Source organism: Trichosurus vulpecula, chromosome 3 (genome assembly GCF_011100635.1).
Source record: "Trichosurus vulpecula isolate mTriVul1 chromosome 3, mTriVul1.pri, whole genome shotgun sequence".
Taxonomy (NCBI): domain Eukaryota; kingdom Metazoa; phylum Chordata; class Mammalia; order Diprotodontia; family Phalangeridae; genus Trichosurus; species Trichosurus vulpecula.
In genome coordinates, this window is record NC_050575.1 from 152,313,525 (window position 1) to 152,327,319 (window position 13,795).

Below are 13,795 nucleotides of genomic sequence, written 5' to 3' on the forward strand. Positions count from 1 at the left end.
CCAGGAAAGGTTGAGGAGTGGTGGACTGCTGGTGAATTGTTCTTCACTGGCTCTCTGTGCACTTTGTTTAATTTTCTTCCTGTCATTCCTGGACCCCTGTCCCCATTCCTCTCTGCCAATCTGTCTCTTCCTTTCTTGAAAGCCCAGCTCAAAATGCACATCCTTTAGGAAGCCTTTGACAGAGTTCCTACAGTTTCTAATCACTCTTGTACTCAGCTGACCCATTCAGTCAGTAAGCATTTATGAAGTTCCTACTATGTGCCAAGCATGGGGCTAAGCACTGGGGATAATAAGAAAAGCAAAATACTGTATCTCCTCTCAAGGAGCTCATAATCCAACAGTGGAGACAACAGGCAAATAATTGTTTAGTTGGGGATAGTCACAGAGTCACCACTGTATTATGGCTGAATAGAAAGATCTGGAGTCCGAGAGCCTGGCTTCGCCCCCTGACACCTCCTTTCTCTGAGCTGCAGAGCCCTCCTCTGTGTAATGAGGCAGTTAGACTAGGTAACCTCTTAGGGATCTTTTCAGCTCTAAATTGAGGATGCCATTATTTCTAGCTTTAAATTCTGTGATCCCCTGTCTGCATTACTAGTTATTTCATAGGTGTCTTTAAGGGGTTTTTATGTTAGTTAACTAACTAAGAGTTTCCCAACCAACACCATGTCCAGAATGATGCCAAGCAATGGGTCAGGGAAGGACACAAAGTGTTACTGCTAATGTGACCTTGGGTAAATGATTGAGCTTCTCTAGACCTCAGACCTTAATCTGTAAAATTAGGGAGTCTGGCGCAGATGACCTCAAAGGTCCCTTCAAGCTCCTATTATGAGAGTACATGACTTAGCCTGTGATTTCCAATACTTTATAGCCCAGCAGGATTAGCTGGGTGTGTAGCCAATAGAGGGCTGGGCTTAGAGTCAGGAAGATGAGTTTAAATCTGGCCTCAGGTGGACTAACTAGCTGACCTTTTTCAGTTTCTTTAGCTATCTAATGAAGATAGTAATAGCACCTGCCTCCTGGGGTTTTGTGAAGATCAAATGGGATAATATTTGTAAAAAAACACACAGTAGGTGCTATATAAATGCTTGTTTCCTTCCCTTGGATAAACCATTTAACTTGTCTGCCTCAGTTTCCTCATCTGTAAAACAAGCATAACAGTAGCACCTACTTCCTAGGGTTGTAGCGAGAATACAATGAGGCAGTATTGCCAAGCCCTTTGTGAACCTTAAAGTGCTATATAAACGTTGGCTATTGTTGTTGTTATGGAAGTGGTATGTGTGAGTATGAATTTATATTAAATCCTGTCCCTCTTCTCCCTCCTCCACCAAGACTGAGCCCATTTGTAGCAGATATTTAATATTTATTTAAAAGAAAGAATTGAGTTTATACAACTTGATCATTAGCTCTTCCAGAGCAAGCTAGGCCTGTGTCTCTCTCTCTTTCTAACTATTCTCTCTCCCTTATCTCAAGGCCAAAGGCAGAGGTGATAACTAGTGGGTTAGACTTTTGTATCCAGAGTCCATGCCTCTGAACTCCACATTCCTTTGCTGTGACTCTTTATGGGGAAAATTCGGAAGTCCGTAAGATATCTGATGGCTTTAGAGATTGCACATTCCGGAATGTACTCATATCATTCCCCTGCCCCACCCCTTCCATGACACCACAGGACAGGCATAGATCAGGGGAATGTTTGAGGCAGGGCCACAGAGGGTTATGAATCACAGGTGAATGAAACCTTCATTATCAACGCACCACAGAACACCCCCTTCTCTTTCCACTTTCCTACGTCAAGCAGCAGCAGGGAAAGTTGAGGAGAGAAGAGGAGGAAAGGAAATCTACTGTCCATGAGGACAGAATCAGGAATGTTGATTTTCCTTTTATCATCAGTGAGATCGAAGGGGAAAATATGCCCCAGTTCATCAACAATATGACCTGAAAGCCAAAGAAAAGCTAAACTATCCTTAAACCCTACTGGGAGGGACAGTTTTCAGAACAAGAAAGGTGATAGTCTTCCCCCCTGCCATGTAATAGTATTTTATTTCTCCCAATTACATGTAAAGATAGTTTTCAACATTCACTTTTATAAGATTTTGAGTTCCAAATTTTTCCTCTGCCTCCTTTCTCTCTCCTCAAGACAGCAAGCAATCTGATATAGGATATACATGTGCAATCATATTAAACATATTTCTACATTAGTCATGTTGTGAAAGAAGTATCAGAACAAAAGGGAAAATCAGGAGAAAGAAAAAAAGTGAAAATAGTATGCTTTGATCTGCATTCAGACTCCATAGTTCTTTCTCTGGAGTCTTTTGTAATTCTCTCGGATCATTTTATTGCTGAGAAGAGCTAAATCTGTCATAGTTGATCATCCCACAAGGTTGCTGTTACTGTGTATAATGTTCTCCTGGTTTTGCTTACTTCACTCAGCATCAGTTCATGCAAGTCTTTCCAGGTTTTTTTTTTTTCTGAAATCTACCTGTTCATCATTTCTTATAGCACAAAAGTATTCCATTACATTCATATATTATAACTTGTTCAGCCATTCCCCAATTGATGGTCATCCCCTCAATTTCCAATTTTTGCCACCATAAAAAGAGCTGCTATAAATATTTTTGTACATGTGGGTCCTTTCTCCCTTTTTATGATCTCTTTGGAATACCTAGTAGTTTGCTGGATCAAAGGGTATGTATAGTTTTATGACCCTTTGGACATAGTTCCAAATTGCTCTCTAGAATGGTTGGATCAGTTCACACCACCACCAACAATGCATTAGTGTTCCAATTTTCCCACATCTTCTTCAACATTTATAATTGCCCTTTTCTGTCATATTAGCCAATCTGATAGGTATGATGTGGTACCTCAGAGTTGTTTTAATTTGCATTTCTCTAATCAATAGTGATTTAAAGAATTTTTTCATATGACTATAGATAGCTTTAATTTCTTCATCTGAAAATTACCTGTTCGTATCCTTTGACCATTTATCAATTGGGGAATGATTTGTATTCTTATAAATTTGATTAATTTCTCTGAGAAATGAGGCCTTTATTAGAAACACTGGCTGTAAAAATTGTTTCCCAGCTTTCTGCTTTTCTTCTAATCTTGGTTGCATTGGCTTTGTTTGTGCAAAACCTTTTTAACTTAGTGTAATCAAAATTATCCATTTTGCATTTCATAGTGCTCTCTATCTCTTGTTTGGTCATAATTTCTTCCCTTCTCCAAAGATATGACAGATAAACTATTCCTTGCTCTCCTGATGTGCTTATGGTATCATCCTTTATGTCTAAATCATGTACCCATTTTGACCTTATCTTGTAATACAGTGTGAGATTTTGGTCTATGCCTAGTTTCTGCCACATTATTTTCCAGTTTTTGCAGCAGTTTTTGTCAATAGTGAGTTCTTATCCTAGAAGCTGGGGTCTTTGGGTTTATCAAACAGTAGATTGCTATAGTCATTTACTACTGTGTCTTGTGTACCTAGCCTATTCTGCTGATCCACCACTCTATTTGTTAGATAGTACCAAAGAGTTTTGATGATTGCCACTTTATACAATAGCTTTAGATCTAGTATGGCTAGTGCACCTGAAAGGCGATAGCCTTATTGTATTTTGCCCTGTTCAGACCATGCCTCAGGTACTGTCTTCATTTATGGCCATTTTATTTTAGGGAAGATATTGACAAGCCAGAGTATTTACGGAGGAGAGTGACTGGAATGGAGAAGGGGCTGGAGGGCACACATGGGGATTGGATGAAAGAAATGGAGAATTTAACTTGGCCAAGAAGAGACCTCAAGGATTTATGATGGACAATTTCAAGTATCTGAAGGACTATTATGAGGACAATGGATTTGAATTTTTTTCTGTGTAAAGCCAAAAGGCAGAATTAGAAGCAACAGGTAGAAGTAGCTCAAGCAGATTTCAGCTCACAGTACGAGGGAAAAGTTCCTAACACTTAGAACTGTCCAAAAGTGGAATAGGCTATGTCAAGAAAGAGGGAGTTTCCCATTACTAGATGTCATCAAATGGAGGGTTGGGTGACCCCTGATTAGTGATGATGTAGAGAGGACTCTTAACTCAGTTTTACACCAAATTGGATGATTCCAGGTATCTTAGAAAGTACAATTGACTCGAGAACTGGCAGGAATCTGCATTATGAGGCAAATTATGTGATCTTATGTATGAGATATAACTTCAAGAGAAATATCCCTATATTGGTGATATCAAGTGAGGACAAAAACTGCTTGCACCAAATAGCATATATACATCCACATGGTGTACATTTGTATATGTCTGTGAATACGCACGCATACACATACTTTGCTCACTTGTTATGTTTCTGGGTTTTCTTAACAGGCCTCTCTACACAAGGTCCCCACTCTAAGCAATTGTCAAACTTTTTGGTCTCAGGGCCCTTCACAATAAATTATTGAGGATTCTAAATACCCCAATTATTTACGTGGATGATATCTATCAATATTTACCATATTAGAATGTAGATATATACTATATCAATAATTACCATATTAGAAATTAAAACTGATAAAATTTAAACATACATTCATTGTAAAATAATAGTAAATTCATTATATATTAACATAACTTTTTATGAAAAATATTTTTTCCGAAAAAAAAGTCATTGAGAAGAGTGACCTTGTTTTACATATTTTTTCAAATCTTTAATGTCTGGCTTAATAGAAGACAGTTGGATTCTTATATCTGCTTCTACATTTAATCTCTTGTAAGGTGTTGTTTTGGTTGAAGCACATGAAGAAATTCTGATCTCATGCAGATATGTAGTTGGAAAAGGGAAGAATACTGTACTAGGCAAACAAAATCTTAGTATTATTATGAAAACAGTTTTGATATCGCAGACGTTCTAAGAGGATTTCAGGGACTCTTCAGGCATCTTTGGACCCACTTTGAGAATTGCTACTCTAGGGTTTTCTATGTATATAGAATAATGAATGTTTTAAGGTCATGTTAACATGGCCCTCTCTCCATGTGTGTTTTGTATATGACAATCATTTAGGCCATCCATGGATTGAGCTTGGCTCCTTTCTACCCCCTCAGCTAAGTTATCAAGTTTGATGTGGAGGAATGACTATAATATTTAGAATATCTGTTCTGTCTGCCCATGGGCACTTTGTTTATAGCATTAGGGTTGGTTACACAGCCCTAGGAGATGTGCCCCTGGGTAATAGAAACAAGCATGAATGGAGGGTTAGGGAGGAGAAGCAATCATATTTTGTATCTCATCTTAAATTGGTCCAGCCCAACTGTGGGTATTTATCTATGAGGGAATCATCAAATGAAAGTGGATTCAAGTACTTCTTAGTGTGTGTTGTTATTTGTACACTGAGAAGCACACTTTTCTCTACCATACAAAACTTTGGAAGTAGGAGAAGCTTATCACCCTAGATAATAGAATAATAGTTTACCTTGGCAGAAAGATGACCATATTGCCTGCTTCCTCTTGTAACAATAGATGTAGCACAGTAGTGTTTCACTGACCCAAAAGAGGACTTTAGAGATCTTTAATGATGAAGGGTTCCTAGCTTTTTCTTGTGTCATCCCATTCTTTGACAATCTAATGAAACCTATGGGCCCTTTCTCAGAATTATGCATTTTAACACATAAAAATACACAGGATTATAATGGAAACCAATTACATTGAAGTAATTCTATCGATAACCACTTATTAAGCATCTACCATGTGCTAGTTATGGTGTTAAATGCAGGGGTTACAAAAAAGGCAAAAGATAGTCCCTACTCTCAAGGCCCTCACAATCTAATGAGAGAGAAACAACAAGCAAATACATATGTGCAAGCTGGCTATGTACTGGATAAATAGGAAATAATTAACAGGGTGAATTCATGAGAATTAGGGGGGCTTGGGAAAACCTTCCTGTAAACAATAGGATTTTGGTTGGAATTTGAAGGAAGCCAGGGAAGCCAGTAGGTGCAGATAAGGAGGGAGAGCATTCCAGGCATTGTATCTCCAGTAAAGTGTGATACAGTGCCTGGCATTGTGGAATTGGATTGAACTGGTGGCCTAAAAGTCTCAGAAGTTACCCTTTAAGAGGGGTTTTAGAAAGAAGGGAGTCTTCTCTGCCTGCTGTGTAAACCACTATAGAGATAGGGAGATGGATGAAATGACCTTGTAGGGTCCTGTTAGTTTCTAGATTCTCAGAGTCACTGCAGAAGGAGATTAGGCTGGTGATGGAAGGAAGGATGACAGGTGAATACCTCTAATGGCCAATTGCTATGTAGGCAGAGCTGGTGTGTGATCACACATTAGAGTGCATCCCTCACTGGCTGAGTTAATATATTCCTCTGCATATCCACATCCTCTCCCCTCTCCTGATTATTCCACCCTAGGCTCCTCTCCCTGGTGCTGAAAGCCAGTACATAGCACCTTCCAGTATTGATGTGAAACCAAGCAAATGCTTTCATCCTCTTGGTGTGGCCAGCAGCCAGGCATTGTCTACAGTGCAGGAAATGGGCAGGTCATCTGACAGTATCTGCCCTGTTAGGAGGGAAGCTTCTGATGGGCTTCCTTGGGCACTCCTACCAAATACCCCACCTCATGCCTTTCGACCCCCCACCCCCTTCATTGCTCTCCAACATGGATTATGCCCTCAGGTATTTTTACCATCTGAAATGCCCTCTTTGTTCTATTGTGCATCTTGCCAGGCAATGTGGTGCAGTGGAAAGGACTCCAGATTTGGTGTTAGAAGATGTGGGTTTGAGTCTTGCTCAGATATCAGCCCTTTGACCTTGGGCATGTTTTACTTCTTTGAGCCTCAATTTCCTTACCTATAAAATGAGGATAATTATACCTATGGGATTTGTTATGAGGAAAGCACTTCATAAACCTAAAAGAACTATAGAAGGATGAGTTAGTATTTTTATTTTTCATAGCTCATTTCAAAATTTGCCTTCTTCAACTAATCTCATCAAGTCATTATTTTGACTGTTTTCCATGAATGTATATAGTTTTCACAGAATGGTATCTTAATTTATAGTCACTGATTAAGCAATTTTTTATGAAAGTTTTCTTATTAGCACAAATATTGCAAGCTTTATAAAAGCAGGGGCCAGGTCCTGCATATCTCTCACATTCCCAATGTTGCCTAGCACACATGTGTTTCCTGGGTGATTCCTCCCCACTCCTGTACCTACTACGGGGTTCTCCATACACCAGGGATCCCTAGTCAGCCACATTGACTGATTCCACAGATAGAAGCTTGGAAAAAACATTTCTCCTTTTATTCTTAAAACTATGTGAGATCTTGCCATGAGAATTGTAATTATGGCAGATCCCACAGTCCACAGGACCATAGGATCTAGAGCTGGAAGGGATCTCAATAATCATATAATCCACTCCCCCCACCCCAACCTACATTTTATAAATAAGAAACATGAGGCCCATAAAAGTGACTTGCCCAGGGTCACACCGCTATCATAATGTCAAATTTGGCATTGGATTCAAAGGTGTCAGACTTTCAGTGCTCTTTCTACAAAAGTGACTTCCCCAGGGTCACACCGCTATCATAATGTCAAATTTGGCATTGGATTCAAAGGTGTCAGACTTTCAGTGCTCTTTCTACAATGTTACATTGCTAAGACCTCATACCCGTGCATGCCATTCTCGAAATGTACAATAGCTGCCTTCTCTTCACAAACAAAATGACTTTGTGCCACTCTTCAAATTCTAGTTCAACAGGCCTTCCTCAGCACTACACTGTCCCCTGCTCCTACTCTCCAGGAAAGTCATCCATCCTGGGAGGAGATGCCTAGAAGGCTCACACCTATTACTAACCAGGTCACTGAGTTTCTTCTTGGTATGCCATGTATATATGTTGTTATTTAGTCTGTGTTTTCCTCCCCATGGCTGTGCGTCTATCTGGCATGAGGAATATCTTCCCTGTGTTCTTTTGTCCCCTTAGAGTAATTGCCAGGAAAACTCATTGAGGTGTTTTTTTTTTTTTACTGGATTGCATATTTGTTGGGAGTCCCTATTGGGGGTCATTTTAAAACACTCAGATAAAATCAAGTACATGTCTTATAATAAACTGATTCTCCAAAATTAGAGTGGCCTTGGGCTGCAGAGATGGGAGTTTTATGGGTATCAGCTATACCAGAGACAAGGGAATAGCAGAAGCAGCAGCCACTAAAGAAAGAGTAAAGCAACTCACCCCTCCCCCATTCTGAACACATCCTCTGATCTTCTGGGTCCTCCTTTCACCCTAGTCTCCATTGTCCAGGCCCCTTTACTCAATTTCTAAGGCTGAGGAGAATAATCTGGTCTGACTGATATCTTGGAGGTCAGAGTTGGAAGGAACCCCAGAGTCTATCTAGTCCAAATTGTATCCAGCTGTAACAACATTCCCAATAAGTGGTTATTGGGTCTTTGTGTCTCTAATATGTCGGGAACCCACTAATTCCTGAGACGTCATTCCAATTTCAGACAGTTTCATTTGTTAGGAGTCTTTCTTTTGTATGTAATTTTTATTTCATTTTACTTTTTAAATTTTTCAAACATTTTTTTAGATCTCTCCTATCTTCCTCACCCCTTCACACCTGACAAAACCCCTTTTAACAAATATGGATTGTTAAATATTGAACATTGGTTGATTTCAAAAATGCATGTCTCTTCTATCATCTTTCTGACAGGAGGTGGGCAGCATACTTCATCATCAGTCTTCAGGAATCATAATTGGTTATTACATTGATCAGAGTCTAAGTCTTTCAAAGTTGTTTAAATTTACAACATTGTTATTATATAAATTGTTTTGATTCTACTTGCCTCACTCTGCATCAATTCAAACAAGTCTTCCCAGGTTTCTCTGAAACCATTCCTTTCATCATTGCTGACACACACAATAGCTTCCTACAGCACAGTAATATCCCATTCCATTCTGATGTCATAAGTTATGCAGCAATTCTCCAACTTATAGAGACCCCTTTAGTTTCCAGTTCTTTGCCATTACAAAAAATAACTGACTGAATGACAATGAGCTGGGCCCAGGACTGACAAGGAGGGGATAGGATTTGATAATATTTGAGAAACTATTCAGAGTCTTCATATATACACATATTATATATACTGCATATATACTGTATCTAATACATACTGTGTATATACTCTGTGTGTGTGTGTTTGTGTGTATGTGTGTGTAGTCATGGCCTCAGGAAAACCTGGGTTCAAATCCAGCCTTGGACACATATTGGTTATGTGACCCTAGGTAAGTTACCTTCAGTGCCCTGGGCAAATGCCTAAGACTATAGGCTATGGAAGAGTTTCCAGTCTGAACTGGTAGTGGGAGTTTCCTTTTGAGGAGCAACATATACCAATGAAATCATAGGTGCAGACCAGGAAAAAAAAAAACCCAAACAAACCAAGCATTATATATGTATATCATTATATTTATACTAATCATATACACATTTATAGGCTAATTCCATGGGTTGCATGTTCTAATCTGGATAATATTCTTATTTTTGGTTCACTTTTTTTTTAGTGTAACTGACATCAGAACACCTAGGAAGAAGAGCCTGAGTCTCAGTAGAAAGACTGCTGAATTCGATGTCAGAAGACTCAGGTTTTAATCCTACATCTGACACTGGTTGTGTGACTTTGGACAAGTCACTTCTCCTGGTTGGTTCCTTCATCTGTAAAATAAGGGGGTTGGATAATCGATAAGGTCTGTTTCAGCTCCTATGATTCTAAGGGGGAGCCTACACACCCCAGAGAAACTGAGTGATCCTGCTCCCCTCACAACTGCCCCCATATGCTGGGTGGAGAGGCCACCATTTTAAGAGTTCCATAAATGCTGATAATTGCTGCATTAAACTTCAGTTTATTATTTTTTCCCCAGTGCAGGTATGAGGACCGATATGAGACCCCCGCTGCATTTACATACAAATTGAAGATTTTTATTAATCAGCCCAGTAACAGGAATCAAACGGCAACACTCCATCAGGTCCTTAAATACATTGGGTGACATTTTTACCATGCATTAGCATGATAGGGCAAGCAGAATATAATGTAGCAATGATTGCTTTTCCATTGAAAGCACAAACGGTTTCATTTTTCCTGTCATCTCAAATAAGTGTTAAAGAGGGTTTGGAGGCTATTGTGTACCTTCCTTATGCTCGGGACTTACAAACACTGATGGCCACATTAAATAACCATTAGCAGCTCGGCTTAGATCAGGGCAGCATCCCTCCTCTTCAGAATTTATTCTTTGATTTAAAGTGAAGGCAATCTGTGCCTGCTTTCATAAAGTCCTTCGGCCCCCTCCATTTTTCCTCAAACAAAATGCATTACAACAGTAATTTTATGACTGTTAAGATAACTGTCGTTAACAAGCACTTAATTAAAATGTACAATAAATAGCAGGCTGCAGTCTTATCTCCTCTCCTGAGCTGCCGCAGCCAGAGCCTCCAATGCTCAGCCCTGCTGTTCCTCAGCTTGTTTGCAGATTAATTGCTTTTCTGTCTGGCAGAAGCCGCCTCTTCTGCAGCCAGATCGTAAATGACCAGATAGGGACTTTATCAATCAAGCTAGCGCTCCTGTGATCGCTTCTATTCAGCACCTTCTGCAGTGCGCGTGGAGGGGAACAGAAGTTAGCGAGATAGGCCGGGACATCTTAGTTTCGTGTGGTTGCCGCTTTGACGATAGCGCTGTCACCATTTGACACGGTGACGCTTTACGTATACAATGCCCTGAGAGCCAGATGGGCTTCCTTTCTTTCTTTTGATTGTTCTTGAGTGGAGCGAGCTAACCCTGAGCAGCTCCTGGGGAATACACAGGCCTGCACCAAAAAGCTGCCAGGGCCCTGGTTGGGCTGCTTTGCTAATCTCCCTCCCACTGCTGCTATCTCTAGGCATCTGGCTACCTGGGGAGAGGGTGAAGCAGCTTTTTACAGCTTCCCTGTATTAATTGATATTTCCTTTGTAGTGTGCTGAGCACAGAGATTCCCTCTCCATCCGCCCCTCCCCCCAACACACCGCTGTCTCCTTAGAGGACAGAAAGAGCTCCGGCTCACGTAGTGTTTGGGCTGCTCCCCAGATTGAGCACCCAGAGTGGCAATAGCAACATGAAGTCCTACGGATTTGGGGAGAAAATAGGAAGGCGCAGGGGAAGGCTTTTTCCTTTTGCTGAGAGCTTGCCAACTCTGTCCCAGTGCTGAACCTCACCGCCCCCCCTCCCCCCACCATGAAGGGGTTGGGGAAAGGAATGGGGGAATGTGAGAAAGGCTACACATCACAGAGCACCAGAACAAGCCATCCCAGGAGTCCAGCTGCAAGGTTGCCAAGTGTGTTGTGTCCGTGGTACCAGGCAGTACCATTTTTTGTCTGAGAGAGATCGTTCTTTACCCAGGGGCATAGAACCCCAAGGGAATGGCCACTTTGTCTATTCTCAGCTACTTCCTGAATATAGATGACATTTTGAGCATTTTGAGCGTGAAGAGGGAAACTACCCTGGGGTCATCATTTCTTTAAAGCAGACAGTAGGTTCAGACCTGGGCCTACCTTAGAAATCCCTAAAGACAGGAACTCAGGCAAATCAGCTGAAGATTCATTTAGAGACAGGAGTTCTTAACCTGGAGCCTATGAAATTGTTTTTAAAAATATTTTGATAACTGTATTTCTATATAACTGATTTCCTGTGTGTTTTATGTATTCTATTTTATGCATTTAAAAAACTATTCTGAGAAGGAGTCCATAAGGTTCACTAGACTTCCAAAGAGGGCCATGACACAAAAAAGACTGAAGATTCCCGATTCAAAAAAAAATTTCCCCACTGCTCCAGGATCTTCTGAGAGTTTGGCTAAGTGTCTGCCCTCTCTGAACACTGGAAAATTAGCTCAGTTTAAGGGAATCAAGGGAATTAGTCCTATTTAGAAAGGCAAAGCAGGCAATTGATCAACAGTCTCATTATAGGGGAAAAATCACCCAAGAAAAATACAGGTTTTTTTCGAGGAGGGGGGAGAACAATGTTTCAATTCCATATCACTGGTAAGAGCTGTTGGGTGGATCTTGTTTCCATTAGACTGTTCAAAGACCCCTTCTTTCTTTTAGTGGAAGACGAGGTCTATTTCCACAACACACAACAGGTGCTTAATAAATATTTATTGAAAGAATGTTTCACACAGGACTCTGAATGAGAATTGATTACTCACTGTTTTGCTAACATTAAAACCTCTTTGAGGCTGCTGAAGGCTTAATCCAGATGCTTCACTATTATCCATAACCAAGAATGCCCTCTTGATGTATGTATCACGCATGGGGGCTAGGGACTGGGAGAACATGGCAGGAAAGAAGAAAGAAAAAAACCCTTCCCCTCAAAGAAATGGAGCAATTGGTTTAGGATCTGAAGCTTCTCCAAAAAGCTTCTGCCACAGGGGAAAAATTGCTCCCAAACTTGGCATCTTCTAAGATATGTAGCCAGTGGTCTGTACCTGACTGTTATTTAAACAAACACAGAAAATAAAAGTAAGCTGTCAAGATCAGAAACATGAAGCCCATCAGCAAACAGGGGATCTTGGTTTGGAAGCAAGCACTCCAGGTTGTACATGTATGTCAAATCTATTTGCATCCTAATCCCACTGTCACTGAAATGCCTACATGTAGCCAGCAGTGTATATGAACAGCTTTTTGCCAGCATGAAAAGCCTGAGAAGGAGCAGTGCTATCATCCAGGAATGTGTAGGTAGAGTACTCTGCACATTCAGCCAGCATTCAGCCATGTAGGTTTTAAAGAAACAACCCAACGGCCTTCTTACCCCAAAACTGCAAATGCTAGGCCCACTTAAAAAATTGAGAAATAATGCTACACAATCATATTCTTTTTCCTCTTGATTTTTAGGATTATAAGAGCCTAGGATATGGAGCTGAAATTTACCTTAGAAATTCTTTGTTTATAAAGACTATGAAGAAAGCCAAAGTGTCCCCCTAAAGTTATTAAAATGTGTACACCTTCTGATCCATTATTAGGCCTATATGACTATATCCCAAAGAAATCACAGAAAGAAGAAAAGGACTCACATATACAAATTATCTTTAGCAGTTCTTTTCGTGATAGACAAAAATTGGAAACTAAGAGGGTGTCCTCCTGTTGGGAAATGACTAAACAAATTGTGGTATATGAATACAATTGTGCCATACAAAAGGATGAAATAGACAATCTCAGAGAAAACTGGGGAGACCTCAGTGAACTAATGCAGAGAAAAGTGAGCAGAACCAGGAGAATTATTTATACAATGATAATATTATTATAAAGAAAAATGATTTTGAAGGACTTCAGAATTCTGATCAATGCAATGATAAACCATGAATCCAAAAGAATACAGATGAAATATGATGCTTACCATCTGCCTGTGATGAACTTAAAATGCAGAAAGAGATATACATTTTTGGACATGGCCAATGTGGGAATTTATTTTGTTGTACTATGTACTATGTGTTGAGGGCTTTCTTGTTCTTTTTCTTGTTAATTGCTCCATATGGGGAAAGGGGAAGGACACACTAATAAAAAAAGAAAAAAAAGGATATTTTTGTTGTGATGTGTCAGATTTATTTCAGTACAGTTTATTACTGTGTAGCAATGTTACTCTGAATTAAAACAAGGGCATTGAACCTTGCTAAAGAGAAATAGGAAAAATGCTGCATCATTTTGTTTCTAAAGAAAAATTATTTCAATACACTGTCTTAGTGGGGTAGTACTGTTATTGATATTACTGTTACTGGGAATGAATGGAGAGTATTGATTGAAAAAAAGTAATACGTTAG